Source organism: Symphalangus syndactylus, chromosome 17 (genome assembly GCF_028878055.3).
Source record: "Symphalangus syndactylus isolate Jambi chromosome 17, NHGRI_mSymSyn1-v2.1_pri, whole genome shotgun sequence".
In the NCBI taxonomy this organism is placed as follows: domain Eukaryota; kingdom Metazoa; phylum Chordata; class Mammalia; order Primates; family Hylobatidae; genus Symphalangus; species Symphalangus syndactylus.
Window position 1 is genome coordinate 76252366 of NC_072439.2, and position 16679 is coordinate 76269044.

Here is a 16679-nt window from a genome sequence, read left to right on the forward strand (position 1 = left end):
CCAAGTAGCTGGGATTACAAGCACGCGTCACCACACCCAGCTAATTTTTGTATTTTTAGTAGAGATGGAGTTTCACCGTGTTGGCCAGGATGGTCTCGATCTCCTGACCTTCTCATCTGCCTGCCTCAACCTCTGAAAGTGCTGGGATTACAGACGTGAGCCACGGCACCTGGCCTTAATTTTTATTTATTTATTTATTTGAGACAGAGTCTAGCTTCGTTGCCCAGGCTGAAGTGCAGTGGTATGAACATGGCCCATTGTAGCCTTGACCTCCTAGGCTCAAGTGATCTTCTCACCTCAGCCTCCCATGTTTCCAGGACCACAAGCATGCATCACCATGTCTGACTAATTTTTAAAAAACTTTTTGTAGAGACAAGGTCTTGCCATGTTGTCCAGGCTGACCTTGAAATCCTGGGCTCAAATGATCCTCGTGTCTTGGCCTCCTAAATGTTGGGATTACAGACCCGAGCCACTGTGCCTTGCCTCAATAACCTTTTTAAATGGTCGAATTCATAAAATAACCCTTTAGCTACATTAAACTTTTTTGTTTTTGTTTTTCTTTTGGGCCTGATAATGTTCCTATTGTATCCCTTTATTCTCCTGCATCAATTTTAACTGTCATTTCTAGGCCAGGTAACTGTCATCCTGGAACTTTTCTTTTACACTTTTGTATTAGGATTCTGTGTTACCTGCATTCAGTACCTTCCTAGGAAAGGGTGCCTGGGAAAGTTTTTTTACTTCTTACTTGCCTGAAATGTCTTTATTCTACTCTCCTGTGTGATTGATCGTTTGATTTAACATAGGCAGCTGTTTCTCAGAACTTCAAAGCCTTTGTTATCTTGTGGTATTTCTTTTGACAAATCAGAGTCCATGCTGATGATTGGTGCTTCTTTACTCAGAAAACTTTGTGATCACTTTGTTGGATATCTATATGCCTTTTCAAACTGGCCTTTCAGCTTGGTATTTTTTTTTTTGTTTTATTTTTATTGTTACTATTGTGATATTCTTTCTTGTGATTTCTGTCTTCATTTCTGAAACTTCTATCAGAAAAATGGTGGCCATCCTGTATTGATTCTCTGATATTCTCTCTATATCTTGTGATTTCCCATTTCCTTTTGTTTCTGATGAGTTCCTTAGTTTTATTTTTTAGTATTTTTTCATAATTTTTAGGAACTCTTTATTCTGTGATGATTCCTATTGTATGGTATTCTGTTTTTGTTTTATTAATTATATAAATTATATATTTTATATATTTATATTTTGTTGAAATCTTACTCTGCATTGTCTCTGTTTCTTCCTGTTTTCCTTTTTTTCTGCTTGTTTGTTTTGGTCTATTTCATGTTGAGGCATTTCTCATGTACTTAATAATTGTTAAATACTAATTTTAAGAATGAAACACTAGGAGTTGATAACCATATGCTACCTCTTAGGTAGGATTTGTTTTTTGGTGGGTTTCACTATGAAATGATGAGGAGAAGGCCTTTCCATGTTTAGTTATCTGGTGATATTTTCTCAAGGGGTAGAAGGAACTGATTGAAGGTAGATCTGGGACAGGAAGAGTATGAAATTCCCACAAGTCAGTATGTAAACTTTACCTAATTCCGTTGTTTTAACTTTGCACTTGGTATTTCCAAGTTTGAGATATTCTGGTTCAGCCTTTCTAGGACATGTACCTCCGCTCTTTTGTTTGGAGGAGGTGAGAAGAGGGACCAGTCTTCTGGTTCTACAGTCAGAGAAGAAGACCTTATTCAAACATTCAAGGAGTCCTATTCTTAACTGCTGCAGTTTTCCCTTGATTTTCATAATACCTGATAATGCCACTTGCTGAACCCCCTGAGGGGTTCTGTGATACAGACTGACATTTCTTATTGATGGCTTCCTCTGCAGACTCTTATGTTGTACCATGTGCTCTGCTAATTCAGTTACACTTCTTTTACCCTTTTTCTGTCTTATGACAGGTGTTTTTTGTTGTTTGTTTTTATTTTTGTTTTGTTTTGTAGACAGAGTTTTGCTCTGTTGTTCATGCTTGAGCGCAGTGGAGCGATCTTGGCTTACTACAGCCTTGACCTCCTAGGCTCAAGCAATCCTCCCGCCTCAGCCTCTGGAGTAGCTGAGACTACAGGTGTGTGCCAACACACCTGGTAAATTTTTAAATTTTTCGTAGAGATGGGGTTTCACTATGTTGGCCAGGTTGGTTTACAGATATGTAAATCTCTTGAATATTGTATCTTGTTTCCTGTTCTCTTTGCCTTCGTGTGTAGTACTTTTTTTGAAATTTCCCAATTCTTATTTTAGTTGGATTTGGGGATGGAGAAGAGATAAATATGTATTTAACTAGAAATTAACTCTTTATTTTCAAAGACAAGAGTAAGGCATTATATTATTCATTAGATTGATTAGTTTTTGTTGGTTCACAAACTTAATTTTATAATGTGGGACTCAAAGGTGTATATTTTCTTTCTATAAGTTTTCTCTAGATCATGTTGGCCCGATTAGAATAGCAGTAACATAATCATGAAATGATAATAAGCCTAAATGAGTACCAACTATGTGGCATTCACTGTCACATAAGTTGTCTTGCATATACACTCTGATTAGCAGCAGTGACAAGTAGATTTTTAAGGGGAATGAAGAGGCAGTTTCTGGGTTGATTACCAGTAATTTACATTAAAATAATATAAGGTATTGATTGCTTATACATTGTTAAGCTAGAGGATGTGGATTATAGTGTCCTGTGTGGGATTAGTAGGTTAATTTATAGCTACTTGTGGCAATAGCAAGAAGTTTCAAGACATGAAGGTGGTGAGCAGGACATGATTACTCTCTCATTTCAATGCCTCTTTGGGCCTAATAATGTGAATCCTAAAAATAAGTATTCACATTCTACACATAAAAGTTATTTTCCTTTCTCAGTATTCTATTTTATTCCTTAGGTCCATATGACCAAATCTTACATTCTTCCTAAGATATCATTTTTCTATATATATTTTTATCTTTATTTTATCCTCCTAGAGCAATAGTTCTGAGTCAGGTGACATTGGGACATAGTTTGGTGAGAATAGTTATAACTCTTTAAACTTCTGATTAAAGAAAAGTTAACATAATTGTGAGCATATTTTGATGTGTCTCTGAAGCCTTTCAACTTACGGCATTTCACAAAATGTTGAAATAGTAAATTACAAAAGAATTAAAATGCTTCACCAATTTGTACCTCACTGATGTCATCATGTTCTTGCAGCATAAAGCTAGAGGTGAAAAGGAACCACCTCTAAAAAATTGCCAAATGAAATGTAAATATGTGCAATCTTTTTTGGAAGCAATTTGGAGTATGTATCAACAGCTTTTAAAAAGTTCCTGCCTTCTGATCTAGACACCTAATTTTAGAGTTCTCTCCAAAGAAGGAAACCAGATGTTAAAACCACATTTAGTTCATTACGAACTGTGTAAACATAAAATTGGAAACAACCTAAATTCATACAGTCAGAGAACTTTAAATAAATTTTGGTGAAACTGTATGATGGAGTATTATATAGCTCTTAAATATTATGTTTTTAAAGGGTACATAACACATCATATGGAATTTCTGATGTGTTAAGTGACAAAACAGAATGCAGAATTGGACTCACAGTACAGTATAAAGTGGGTTCAAATTAATGTACATATGCACAGAAAAAAACTAGAAAAATTAAACCAAGCTGCAGATAGTTTTGTCTCTGCATTATTGAATTACAGACAATTTAAATGTTCTCACTAATGCTTATCTACAATTTCTAGATTTTCTAAAGTATGTATTACTTTAAAAATACAAAAAGCATATAGTCTTTAAAAACACTTAGACAGAAAAACAGAAAAAAAAATCTCATTAGTTTGCTGGTGACAATAAGTAAGGCTAAGTGTTGTTTGGTTCTTCCCTACCTTCGTATCATCATCTGTGAACGGTGCTAACAGGATAGAATTGCTCTGTTTACTGCACTGGATTGTTATTAACAATTTTCTAATTTAGGAAAAGGCACTGACTCCTATAATTTTTATTGCCTCCTTTCTTCAGTTACCTGAGTCGACTCTCCCATCTTCTACACCTTAAACATGACTGTTGAACTGTCATATGATTTAAGTTGCTAATATATATTTTATTATTATTATTATTTGAGACAAGGTCTCACTCTGTTGCCCAAGCTAGAGTGCAGTGGCACGATCACAGCTCACTGCAGCCCCAATCTCTCTGGGCTCAGGTGATCCTTCCACCTCAGCCTCCCGAGTAGCTGGGACTACAGTCATGCAGCACCATGCCCGGCTAATTTGTGTTTTTTTTGTAGAGACAGGGTTTCAACATGTTGCCCAGGGGGGCCTCTAATGCCTGGGCTCAAATGTTTCACCCGCTTTAGCGTGTCAAAGTGCTGGGATTACAGTTGTGAGCTACCACATCTGGCTTGCTAATGCATGTTGTAAATTTATGTATTTTTATTTACAATGCAACTTTAAAGAAAATGGAACTGTTTTCAAATGTTTTTAAAACATTTGTTAAAGGTTTCTTAGTACTACAGAGCAGATCTGACATATATAAGAGCTGGAGTAGCTGAGATGGAGTTGTCGTAAGATATGTGAAATCACTTAGAAAATAAAATCAAATGCGAATAGTTTAGCAGGATGACCAAGCCAGATGTAGACTTCTTGGCCTATGGCAAAGTTCTGTGCCAATGATTTTATCTGGGAATTGATAGCTTGATATAAAATCACCTGGTGTCAATTAAATATACAAATCTATCCTTTTTAATAAATAGAATGAATCTTTCTCATTTGTTTATTCAATAATTGTAACTTACTATGTCAGATACTAAATTAACATCCTTAAGGAGGTCACGATCTAGGAGGAACATGGGCAAACAGTTACTTATTTTATGGCGTACGCTAACTCTGAAAGTTCAGCAATGATGTTTTAAAATGTTACTTTTTATGAAGTAAGGGAAAAGCAATTTTAGGTAATCATTGGCTTTTAAAAACTGAAATGTCATTGACAACTGGGATTAGAGTAAAAGTATCCCCAAACTGGAGGAATCCCCTCCCCATCCAGGTTACATAGCCTCTCTCTCAGGACCCCCTCTTACTGCAAAACCCAGCCTCTACTCAAACAGTTCTGGTGATGGGGAGCATTTATTCCATAACAGTGTTTTTTTTTCTAGTGTCTCTTTTAAAGAAAAAAATACTTTCTGTTGGTCTAAATTGTGAGAATACCCAAAACATTTGATAGAAGTTGAACTCTGTCAACAGTGTTATTTATACTAAGATCAGGACAATTTCTTGAGATCACATTATTTTATTACTAAGTTTGGCCTTTGTTTTACAAGTGTAATGTTCATATTTATTTGAATTTTCAGATTGCTTAAATGTTAATGAAAAGCAATCCCATTGTTAATTTTGTAGTGCCTTTTCTCTGTATGCCTTAATTTTATTTTATATTAATAATTCAAGTTACCCACCAAAATGAAGATTTTTTCCAAAATAAAAAAAAATGGTTTCCTAGTGACAAATGTTATATATGAGAAAAGTTAGAGGTGTGTAACTGGGTTTTATGAATAAAAAATATGGGGAAAAGTCATCCTGATTACCTGTAATCAATGTTGGTATAGTATCTAGACTTTTTTTAAGTAAAGTCATTTTTATGTAATATTACTAATTACAGTGATTTTAAACACCTGAGCTTCCTTTTCACTATCTGTAAAACTCTTTAGAAAATAAAAATTGGCCGGGAGCAGTGACTCATGCCTGTAATCCCAGCACTTTGGGAGGCCGAGGCTGGCAGATCACCTGAGGTCAGGAGTTCAAACCAGCCTGGCTAACATGGTGAAACCCCATCTCTGCTAAAAATACAAAAATTAGCCAGGCGTGGGGGCACATGTCTGTAATACTGGCTACTTGGGAGGCTGAGGTAGGAGAATTGCTTGAACCCCCAGAGGCGGAGGTTGCGGTGAGCCGAGATCACGCCATTGCACTCCAGCTTGGGCAACAAGAGCAAAACTGTCTCAAAAAAAAAAAAAAAAAAAGAAAAGAAAAGAAAAATTAATGCATGCATGATGTTGTTGAAATGGAATGAAATGGGTGGGATCTAGATATTACTTACTTTTATGAATTTCAGCTACACCAAATTCTTTTAGAATATAAATTATATAAGCATCACTGTCAGTTTTGAGAGTATAATTTTAATGATAGAATGTTTTCAAATTAATATTTAAAAACATATATATTTTCAAGTTCAAAGTGCAGATAATTTGGTTAAATTAAATAATAAATCTCTGTAAGGTGGGGCAGTGGATACTGTCTTAGTTTGTTTTCTGTTTTTTGTAACAGAGTACCTGAAACTGGGTAATTTTTAAAGAGAAGGAATTTATTTCTTAAAGTTGTGGAGGCTGAGAAGACCAAAGTTAAGCGGCTGCATCTGGTGACAGTCCTGAGCCTGTGCGGGGCATTCCATGAGGAGACCTGCTAGCCCAGGTCTCTCTTTCTCTTCTTACAAAGCCAGCAGATGCACTCCTATGATAACCCATTAATCCATGAATTTATGAATGGATTAATCCATTCATGAAGGAGGAGCCCTAATGACCCAATCACCTCTTAAAGGCACCATGTCTCAGTACGCCATACTGGGGATTAAATTTCAACATGAGTTTTGGAGGGGAGAAATATTCAAACCATAGCAAATACTATGTTCTTGAATATTCAAGAGATGGAACTATGCTGGTTTTTTTTCGGTAGTCAATATGCAAACATTAAGCATCCAGGAGCAAAGCCTTATCACTCTGTTAAAATGAAATTATAAAACATATTGGCTGTTTTTGATATGATTATTATAAAATTTTGGAAGACTGCAGTAATTAAACAACAATGTTAAAATAGTGCTTAAGGTCAGAGGCAAAGGTTATATTTGGCACAGCTTCAATAATGAAGTATAGTACATTAAAAATACAAATATATCTAGTTTTGCCACTCTTCCCAATAGATTAAGGAATCTTATGTTTGATCGAATTAAATTGATTATTATCATGTGTGTTAATTTACAGTTGTGGAAGGGTGCTTTTAACTTTAATATTTTATATTTAACTCATACGACTTTACATTTTCATTCACTGAAATGAGGAGGACCAAATAAATGTCCTCACTGCTGTAGGGTATAGCTTTCTTTTCTTAATTGTAGCTCCTGATATGCTGAAAAGTTGTCACATACTTTGGTTCCTCCTGGACCCAAATCCTATTTGTGACTCTATTTTTCCATCTGGTAATCTCTCAAGGCTTTGAATCAGTCCCCAGATTTCGTTTATATTATCAAAGCAAAAAAAAAAAAAAAAGATGTTTTTAGATGGTCTTATTCTGCAGCATAGTTAAGAGAAGTGATTAAATTAAAGCCACAGGCTTGTTTTCTTTTGGCTAGAATATTACACCTTTGTTAAATAAGCATTTTTTTTTTCCTTTTTTGTTTTTTAGGAGGCCGAGGGAAGAAAAGGATAATTTAAATGAAATTTAGTTTCTATAAAGAAAACGATTAAAAACAAGGTAGGTTTTTATCTTAGATATTTTATCCAGGATAAAGGCAGAGATTCAACCAAGTCTTTAATTACAATTAGGTATAGGGAATGTTTAAAGTATGTTTGCAATATGTGCAATTGAGTATTCTGTTTCAGAAAGGAAAGTTTATTGAGTTGTTTATCTTTTGGGGGCAGTTGTTACTTATTTTCCTTTTAAAATAAACAATCTAATAATTTTATAGCATTTTAAATAATCATAAAATGTATGTGATAAAGTGACTGCTATATGTTCTCTATATTTTTATCTATTAACTATGGATTGCTTCTAAAAACATGCCTTGAATAGTAAAGGATTCCATAGTGTATGTGCATTTTAAACATTATATGCTTTCTTTGTTTTTGATGAGCTAGCAGTCTAAATTTTTTCAATCTGCTCTTGTGTTTAAATGCAAATAAGTTCATTCAGTTTTCTGTTGGTGCTTTATTTGATACTACCAAGTTTTTGTTTGCTAATGTAGGACGTATAAGGCATCCCCTGTAAAAACATCCCCCAGGCTACTCTATGGTTAGTGTATGGCTAATATATTACCAGATATTGTGGACTTTGTACATATTCCTCACATAAGTTTTTCAGGTAATTGTTTATATTAGAAAAATGTTACTTATCTAAACCCATCACATCATTTTAAATAAAATGGTTCATGAGAAAGAGCTGGATATAGTTGTTAGAATGTTAGAATCAGGTGTAGCCTTACCAAAAGGCATGTTTCAGACTGACAAAAGTCATGTGCTTCTTGAGTGTAGTGGAGGCTAAGAGAGCCCATGCCACTGCATCCAGATCAACTGTTAACTACCATATTATTTGGTGATCAGAAAGCAATGTTTTAAGCAGTTTACTAATAACTAATATCCTAATAAGGTAGTTTGCCACTTAGAGTTTTAATGTGTTTTATGAAATCAATTGCATATTGAGGTTAGTGTGTAACACATACTAATATTTTCCATTTAATATAACAGGAAATAGAAAACTGGTTAGCTTTTTCATGCTGAGTTTTACTGATATTCAGTGGAAGATACCTGAAATCTATTTTGAAAGGCTGATATGGTAGAAGGAACATCGGCTTTGGTATCCACAGTCCTTGGGTCAAATTCTGCCACTGCTACATTTATGTATACTTGGAGAAGTTTCTTAAGTGTTTGAGCTTCAGTTTTTTTCTATGTAGAATAATATTCCTCTTTTACAGTTGTTTTGAAGATTCATAAAAATATACATAGAACATTCTAGTGCCTTGTGGCTACTAATCGTATTAGCGAAGGCTATTATGAATACCAGTAATCTATAATAATTAACTATGTAAGACAATAATAATAGCAAATTTTCTATATTGTCTTCCAATCGTTGGAAAACTTTCAAATATAACATATATAATCTTTCCGAAAGCTCAGAGAAGGATCTTATTATTGTTGGCATCTCCTGTATACAATTCAGGAAGGTAACGCTCAGGGAGATTAATTGACATGACTAGTAAATGATGAAGTAAAAATGTGAACCTAATTGTCTAATATTAGAATTTCTGCTCTTTATACAAGAAATATCAGTTTTTCATTAATAGTTTTTAATTTCACATTCTTAATGACAAACATATCTATTTGGCCTAAAATTTTTAGATTGATAAATTCCTAGAAACCAGGTATTAATTTAGTTTTTACTGCAAATCAATAATAGGCTGGGTGTGGTGGCTTATGCCTTTAGTCCCAGCACTTTAGGAGGCTGAGGCAGGCCTATTGCCTGAGTGCAGGAGTTTGAGACCAGCCTGGGAAACACGGCGATATCCCATCTCTACAAAAAATACCAAAATTAGCTGGATGTGGTGGCCCAGGCCTGTAGTCCCAGCTACTCGGGAGGCTGAGGTGGGAGGATCGTTTGAGCCCTGAAGGTTGAGGCTGCAGTAAGGTGAGATCGTGCCACTGAACTCCAGCATGGGTGACAGATTGAGACCCTGCCTCAAAAAAAAAAAAAAAATCAATAATGTATGGAGTTAGCACCGAATAATTCCTTGTAATTGCACAGTAATTTATAGTTTCCTGAGTGTTTTTTTTACATGCTTTAATTAGTTGAGGCACCAGTAGGGGCAGGATAGGTGACTATAGACACATGTTACACATTATAAACTTTTAAGTCCAAAGAGGCTGTGTTTTGCTAAAGATGATGAGATTAATAAACGGTGGACTTTTGTGTCTCCAATGTTGTTTTTGACTATGGATTTTATATATCAGGTTTTACCTAAGTGAACTAAATTCTATTTCATTCAGCACTTACAGGAGAAGTTTTATGTTTAAAAGTAGATGTTGTTGGAAATGCAAAATGAAGCAAGACAAATTCCTTGCTTTTATAGATTTTAAACTTGGGAGTAGGAGAGACAAAAATGTATTTAAATGGCAAATGTTATAATAATTAGAAGCGTAAGTTCAATGACATGTGTAGGAAAGCAAAACCAAACAAATCTGGATTTGTATATTTGGTCAATTAAACTCCCAAAAGGTGTTAATAGTTTATCCGGAAGAAAACTGTAAGTGACCATAGGTTTCTTATAATCTAAAGCTATGTAAAACTGCATTTTTGTTCTTAAATGAATTATGGACTATAATGAGTTCTCAACAATGTGCTAAAATTTATTATAAGAAAAAATAATTAAGCAAGATAATGTTGCTTTATATCGATGCTTAATGTAAATGCATATGTCTTCATTACATTTAGACAGTGAAAAACTTAGTTCCATGTCTTAATTCATACCACCTATGTTTAGGTGGGAATTAGATTTAATGAGTTATAATCATCTTTAACATTTGATGTATATATCTTCATCTAGGACACTTAGCTCCATGGTACTTCAAGTAGCACATTAAGAAGAAAAATTCTTCCCTTGATTTCATCTGGGAATGAAAAAATTCTCGAAAAAGTTGAGTATATGTGGTTTGGAGTTAGAGTCGTTTCCCATTTCTTGTGATTAATTCAGGAAATGAACAATCTGGGCTTTCCATTGTACATTCATTTTAGTAATGGGTAATTTTTTGTTTTACATTTAAAGGTGCTGCTTTCAGATGAGTGTTAGGTAATTCTATCTTGAAGTAATATAAACTGTTAGCTAAATGTGGTCATTTTAATTTAGCTAATAATGCTCTCCATGTCATAGTTTCTAGGTAAAGTAGAAATTTCTGTTTTAAAGAAGTCAGAACTGACATTGTTGATGAAATTATACAATTGGATGTGGCTACTAGCCTTTTGTCTTTAGATAATGCTCACATTATATTTTATAAATATCTTTTATTTATATTTTGTCTAGAAAACAAAAGAAAAAAATGAAAAATTAACCATTCTTCCACCAGCCATTATGTGTACTTAGCCTTTAATAAAAGCTTTATACATAAATAAAATAGTATCATATCTCTGTTTTGTAAGTTGATTTTTTTAAAGGTAATAATAGATCATGAATATTTTTCAATATTATTAAATATTCATTTATAACATAGTTTAATGGTGAAATTTAATATATATACTGTGAAATGAATTATACAATTTATCTAACTGCTTATTGTTGAACATCAACACCCCTTTCTCTTTTTCTTCCCTTCCCTTCTCTTCACTGCCCTCCCTGCCCTGCCTTTTCTTCTTTACTCTTTCTCCTTCCTTCTTTTCTCCCCTCCTTCCTTTCTTCTTTCCCACCTTTTAATGTTTCCTCCATTGTTAAAAATGTGACAATTTAAAAACAAATCTATGAAGCATGTCATTTATTATTCATTTAAAATAATTTCATAGAAATAGTACTGATAAATTAAAAAATGTGTACATTTGTGAGGGTGTTTTAAAGTATTGTTCTACTTTTCTCCATAAAAGATTGTACCAATTCACACTTCTGTATTTATGGTATGCAATTCAAAAAATTTTTTGTAGTCATATCTACCAATAATTTTTTTCCTTTATGTTGTAGGGAATTGTCTTAGTAAATTTGGGGCAAAATATTTTAGACTGGGCAATTTATAAACAATTGAAATTTTTACTCACAGTTCTAGAGGCTGGGAAGGTCCAGATCAAGTAGCCAGAAGATTGTGTCTTGTGAAGTCCCATTTCTCATAGATGGTGTCTTCTATGTTTCTTCACATAGTGGAAGGAGCAAACAATCTCCTTTGAGTTTCTTTTTACAAGGGTATAATCCCTTTCATTAGGGCTCTGCCCTCATGACCTAGTCACCTACTAAAGGCCCAGCTCTTATTATTGTTACACTGGAGATTAGCTTTCTAAATAGGAATTTTGGGAGGATGCAAATATTCGGACCATAGGAGGGAGAAAAAGTAGTATCTTTTCCTTACTCATTGCAAGTTTCATGCCTGATACCCCTATAAGGAAACACAGAGCAAAAAGAGAAAAGCATAACACATTTATTTAATATAAGTTTTATGAGACACTGAAATCTTCAGAAAGACCCAAAGCCACAGGGAAATTGTTATTATTTTTTTGAGAGAGTCTCACTCTTGTCGCCCAGCCTGGAGTGCAATGGCGTGATCTCGGCCCACTGCAACCTCCGCCTCCTGGATTCAAGCGATTCTCCTGCCTCAGTTTCCCGAGTAGCTGGGATTACAGGTGCCCACCACCACACCCCACTAATTTTTGTATTTTTAGTAGAGAAGGGGTTTCACCATGTTGGCCAGGCTGATCTCCAACTCCTGACCTGTGGTGGTCCGCCGGCCTCGGCCTCCCAAAGTGCTGGGATTACAGACATGAGCCTCCGCGCCTGGCAGAAAATTCAGTTTTTTGAACAGTTGTGCAGAAGTATGATTGGAGGACAAAAGGGTATGATCTGATGGTAATAAACTGGGGAGGAACTGAGCAAGACCTCTTTGTTCAGATTCTTCTTGGCCTTTCTATAAGCCATTCCATCCTTCTGGATATAGGGGATGACTTCTCTAGAATCAGGATCTTACTACCTACTTTCAGGTCAGATAATTCTTTTATGGCCAGTTCTCAGAGGAAAAGTGTGAGAGGTCATAGTGTGACCTTCCTGTTTCCGCTATTTTCTCAATTTCTGAGGTGCTGTATTTGGGGGTTGTGTTTTCCACCATCCCATCGATGTTATTTGCTTTTGGTATATGCTTAGAGAGAAGCTTTATCCTCCGTGTGTGTGTGTGTGTGTGTGTGTGTTGTGGTACTATCTATAATGGTTAGAATTCATACATACAGATATACATGTTGGTATAAAACCATAACTTTTCTTTTAATATCACACAAATTTAAGATGCTGGGTGATTACATTCAGTTTAGATGTCAGGAAAAGGAATCTCTGTGTGAACTGAGCCCTAACCTCAAACTGCTCATTATTCTATTCCCTGTCATGGGCCATGATCGGAAGTGGAATGATTTGCCACCTAAATGAGTTTACTATCTACTCTTGTTTTATCCTTATATGAATAAAGATCCTGGATATCTAGGAGACTGATGCTGAATTTTTTCGCATCTTTAGCAAGTATATGTAGCAGTTCTGCTCTTTTGCTTTAGATTTTCAAAGTATTAATCTTTCCCACTTGCATATTTAATATCATCAGAAAAAGAGGTAACTCTTTTTTTTCTTTTGCTTGCTGCCTTTCATTGTGAAAAACATTTTGACATGTTTCTTAAGTAGAAAAGAATGCATTCTCTTGGTTTAAAAAAAATAAACAACGTTGGAAAATATTGATCTGGCTTTAAAATCTAGCAGTTATCTTTCTTAATAGACAACTTATAGAATTGTGCATTATTTCCCTCAGGAAATAATTTACATTAAGGAGAGCAAACTGTGAAGCTCAATTTTTAAGAATATGTGTTCTTGAAATGCAAAGAGCCAGACATTGGATAACTTTAATAGATTTTAAAATTCATTTTTTTTTTCTAGAAACAGAGTCTTGCTTTGTCAACCAAGCTAGAGTGCAGTGGCACAATCATAGCTTACTGCAAACTCCTGGGCTCAAGCAATCCTCCCGCCTCAGCCTTCTGTGTAGCTAGGACTACACGTGCACACAATCATGCTTCACCAGTTTCTTTTTAATGTTTTATAGAGATGGGTTCTCATCTTGAATTGTTCAGGCTTGTCTTGATCTCCTTGCTTCAAGCAATCCTCCCTCCTTGGCCTCCCAAAGTGCTGGGATTACAGGCATGAGCCACCGTGCCCAGCTACATTTTTACAGAAATATATTTTTATTATATGACAACTTGTAATTGTTATACAAAAACAACATTTAAAGCTGTGTATTTTTATAGTTGTTAGAATATTAATAATGATTAAAACATGTTACAAATTATGCATTCTGTTTTGGCCTTTTTACTCTAATAACAAAAACTTGATTTTCTAAATCATTGACCTACATGAAATAGTTGACCTACATGCCAGAAAAACCTTGACTTAAAAAAATACAACTTTATTTTTAAACTACTATGAATATTATATAGCACTGTGAACATAAAAATTTAGCTGCTTTTTAGTCATTTCATCTCATGAAATATCTTTTGGAAAAACTTTTTTAATATCTCAGAGGTCTGTTACACTTTTGATGTGTTTTATTAATATCATAAATACCTATGTGAATATTTGAGGTATCTTTTTAAACTCTGCAGATCATTTTCTTGAATTCTTTTTTTGCAGTGGAAAATTTTTAATATAATAGACTCCTTTAAGAGGTACAGCTGTATTAGGATTTCAGTAAATATGCAACTAGTTTTTCTTGTTTGTTAATCTGCTCATGGAGAAATATTTTCATCTAGTTACTACCATTCCTAGCTGATTTTTAACATCATGAGGTAGTCGTCTGGAGGAGTCTGCACTACTAGAGCTGTTTTTTGTGTTCTTCTTTAAATGTATCTTTGTCAGGAGGGCCCCAATAACACCCCGAAGTCTGATGATTTGCTAGGCGGACTCACCAGACCCAGCATATCGTCATCCTCATGTTATGAGCTATTACAGTGAAAAGAAAGGGTGTATGGGGAAACCAGGCACAAACTTCCAAAGCCTTCTAGTGGAGTCAAACAGGAAGCACTTAATTCCTCCAGCAATGATTTGTGACATCAAATGTGAAATGTTAACCAGTGAAACTTCTTAGAGGCTCTGCACCCAAGATTTTTACTGGGGGGTGGTCAGGGAGGCACCTTCTGCCTGGCATGTACCAAAATTCCAGACTCTCAGAAGAAAAGCAAGTATTCAGCATAAACTATATTGTTTATGCAATCAGTTTAGGCACAGTGAGCCCACCCCTTCAAGTTCTAAGAATAGTGGGAACACTTCTGATATCCAAGTTTCCAGATGCCAGTCAAGGGCCAAAGTTGTAAGCAGGCTTTTCAAGGGATAGCAATTAGGCCTGCTGGGTAACTCTTTCCTGCAGTCTCCTAATTTCTACTGTGCTTGTTTCCTCTAGCACAGTGGTCCCCAACCTTTTTGGGACCAGGGACTAGTTTTGTGGAAGACAGTTTTTCCACAGACTGGGTACGGGGGGGATGGTTTTAGGATGATTCAAGTGCATTCCTATTATTATTACATTGTAATATATAATGAAATAATTTTACAACTCATCATAATGTACAATCAGTGGGAGCCCTGAGCTTGTTTTCCTGAAACTAGACGGTCCCATCTGGGGGTAATGGGAGACAGTGACATTATCAGGCACTAGATTCTCATGAGGGGCACACAATGTAGATCCCTCGCACGTGTAGTTCACAATAGGGTTCACGCTCCCCTGAAAATCTAACGCTGCCGCTGATCTGGCAGGAGGGGAAGCTCAGGCCATAATGCCAGCGATGGGGAGGGGCTGTAAATACAGATGAAGCTTTGCTCGCTTACCTGCTGTTCACCTCCTGCTGTGTGGCTTGTTCCTAACAGGCCATGGACTGATCCTGGTCCATGGTCTGAGGGTTGGGGATTTCTGCTAGAACGCAATTTGATTAGTTTAGCAAACATTTTGCCAACACTTACCTTCCCCAAATCCCTGAAAATTTGTGACTTTTGGAGAATATGCTGAAAGAAACAACTGCTTCCCCTCCACTTGCTGCAGTTCTGTATACATGAAAATATGACATAAAATAGAGTTGCCTTTCAAATCTGATCAATCAGAAGTGGCTCCCTGGGACATTCAGTTCAGAATGATTGTTACATAAAGCTTGGGTTCATGTAACCCAAGGGAAAGATTAGTGACTTTTATCTTGGATTTGAAAGGGACTGTGACAGACCATTTTCTTGTTATCCCTGGAAAGGGTGCTAAATCAGATATCGGGAGACCCTGTGTATTTCATGGTGAGCAGGTCTATGCAAACTTAATCCCAAAGAGGAAACTGAGAGGCCAAAGAAAAAGGCTGACAAATCCAGTTTCTCAAACAATTAATAGGGACTTACAAACAGAAGCCATGCCTTGGTGTTGGCAAGACAAGATGGTGAATCCCTGCACCATTACCACCCCCTACCCCCACCATACTATTGTGAAAGATTACATGTGCTTCAGAAGGAATTTGCAAGACAATTGAAGTAATTTGCTTAAGGGCAGGATTTATGGTAAATACTGCTCTTAACAGTAGATAAAGTAGAAATTTTAGAGGCACTCCTGAAACTGGGGTTAATCAGAAGTCAGCATGGCAGATTATCATGCAAGATGGAGTTGCTTTAGCTTCCACGCTGTGCCTTAGCTTGGGCTGCTATAACAAAATACTATAGACTGGGTGACCTATCAGCAACAGAAATTTATTTCTCACAGTTCTGGAGGCTAGAAGTCTGAAATTAGGGTGCCAGCATAATTAGCTTCTGGTGAGGGCCCTCGTCTTTGTTAGAGACTGCCATTTTCTTGTTTTATGCTTGTATGATGGAAAGAAGGCAGGAGGGTCCCTTTTATAAGGGTGGTAATTCCATTTATGAGGGCTCCATCCTTATATCCTAATTCCCTCCCAAAGGCCCTACCTACTAATCCTGTCATATTGAGGATTAAGATTTCAAGGAATGAATTTTGAGGGAGACACAACATTCAGTCCATTGCACTACCTTGTAATGCATTGTACATGGAATCAGCTCCGACTCTACTACTGACACGTTGTGTCTTTGAGCAAATCATTTTTACCTTTCCAAAATTGAGTTTTCTTCTTTCTTAAATCTTAAGTAG

At 35.7% G+C, this 16679-nt stretch overlaps 1 long non-coding RNA gene across 1 annotated transcript in view; it reads left to right on the forward strand.

Moving 5' to 3' along the window:
• Positions 1–16679, forward strand: part of LOC134733094 (uncharacterized) — a 159668-nt gene that overhangs the window by 110592 nt on the left and 32397 nt on the right. Inside the window, exon 2 of the long non-coding RNA XR_010116657.1 lies at positions 7477–7545. This is a non-coding gene — a long non-coding RNA (uncharacterized lncRNA). The remainder of the gene's footprint in view (positions 1–7476; positions 7546–16679) is intronic.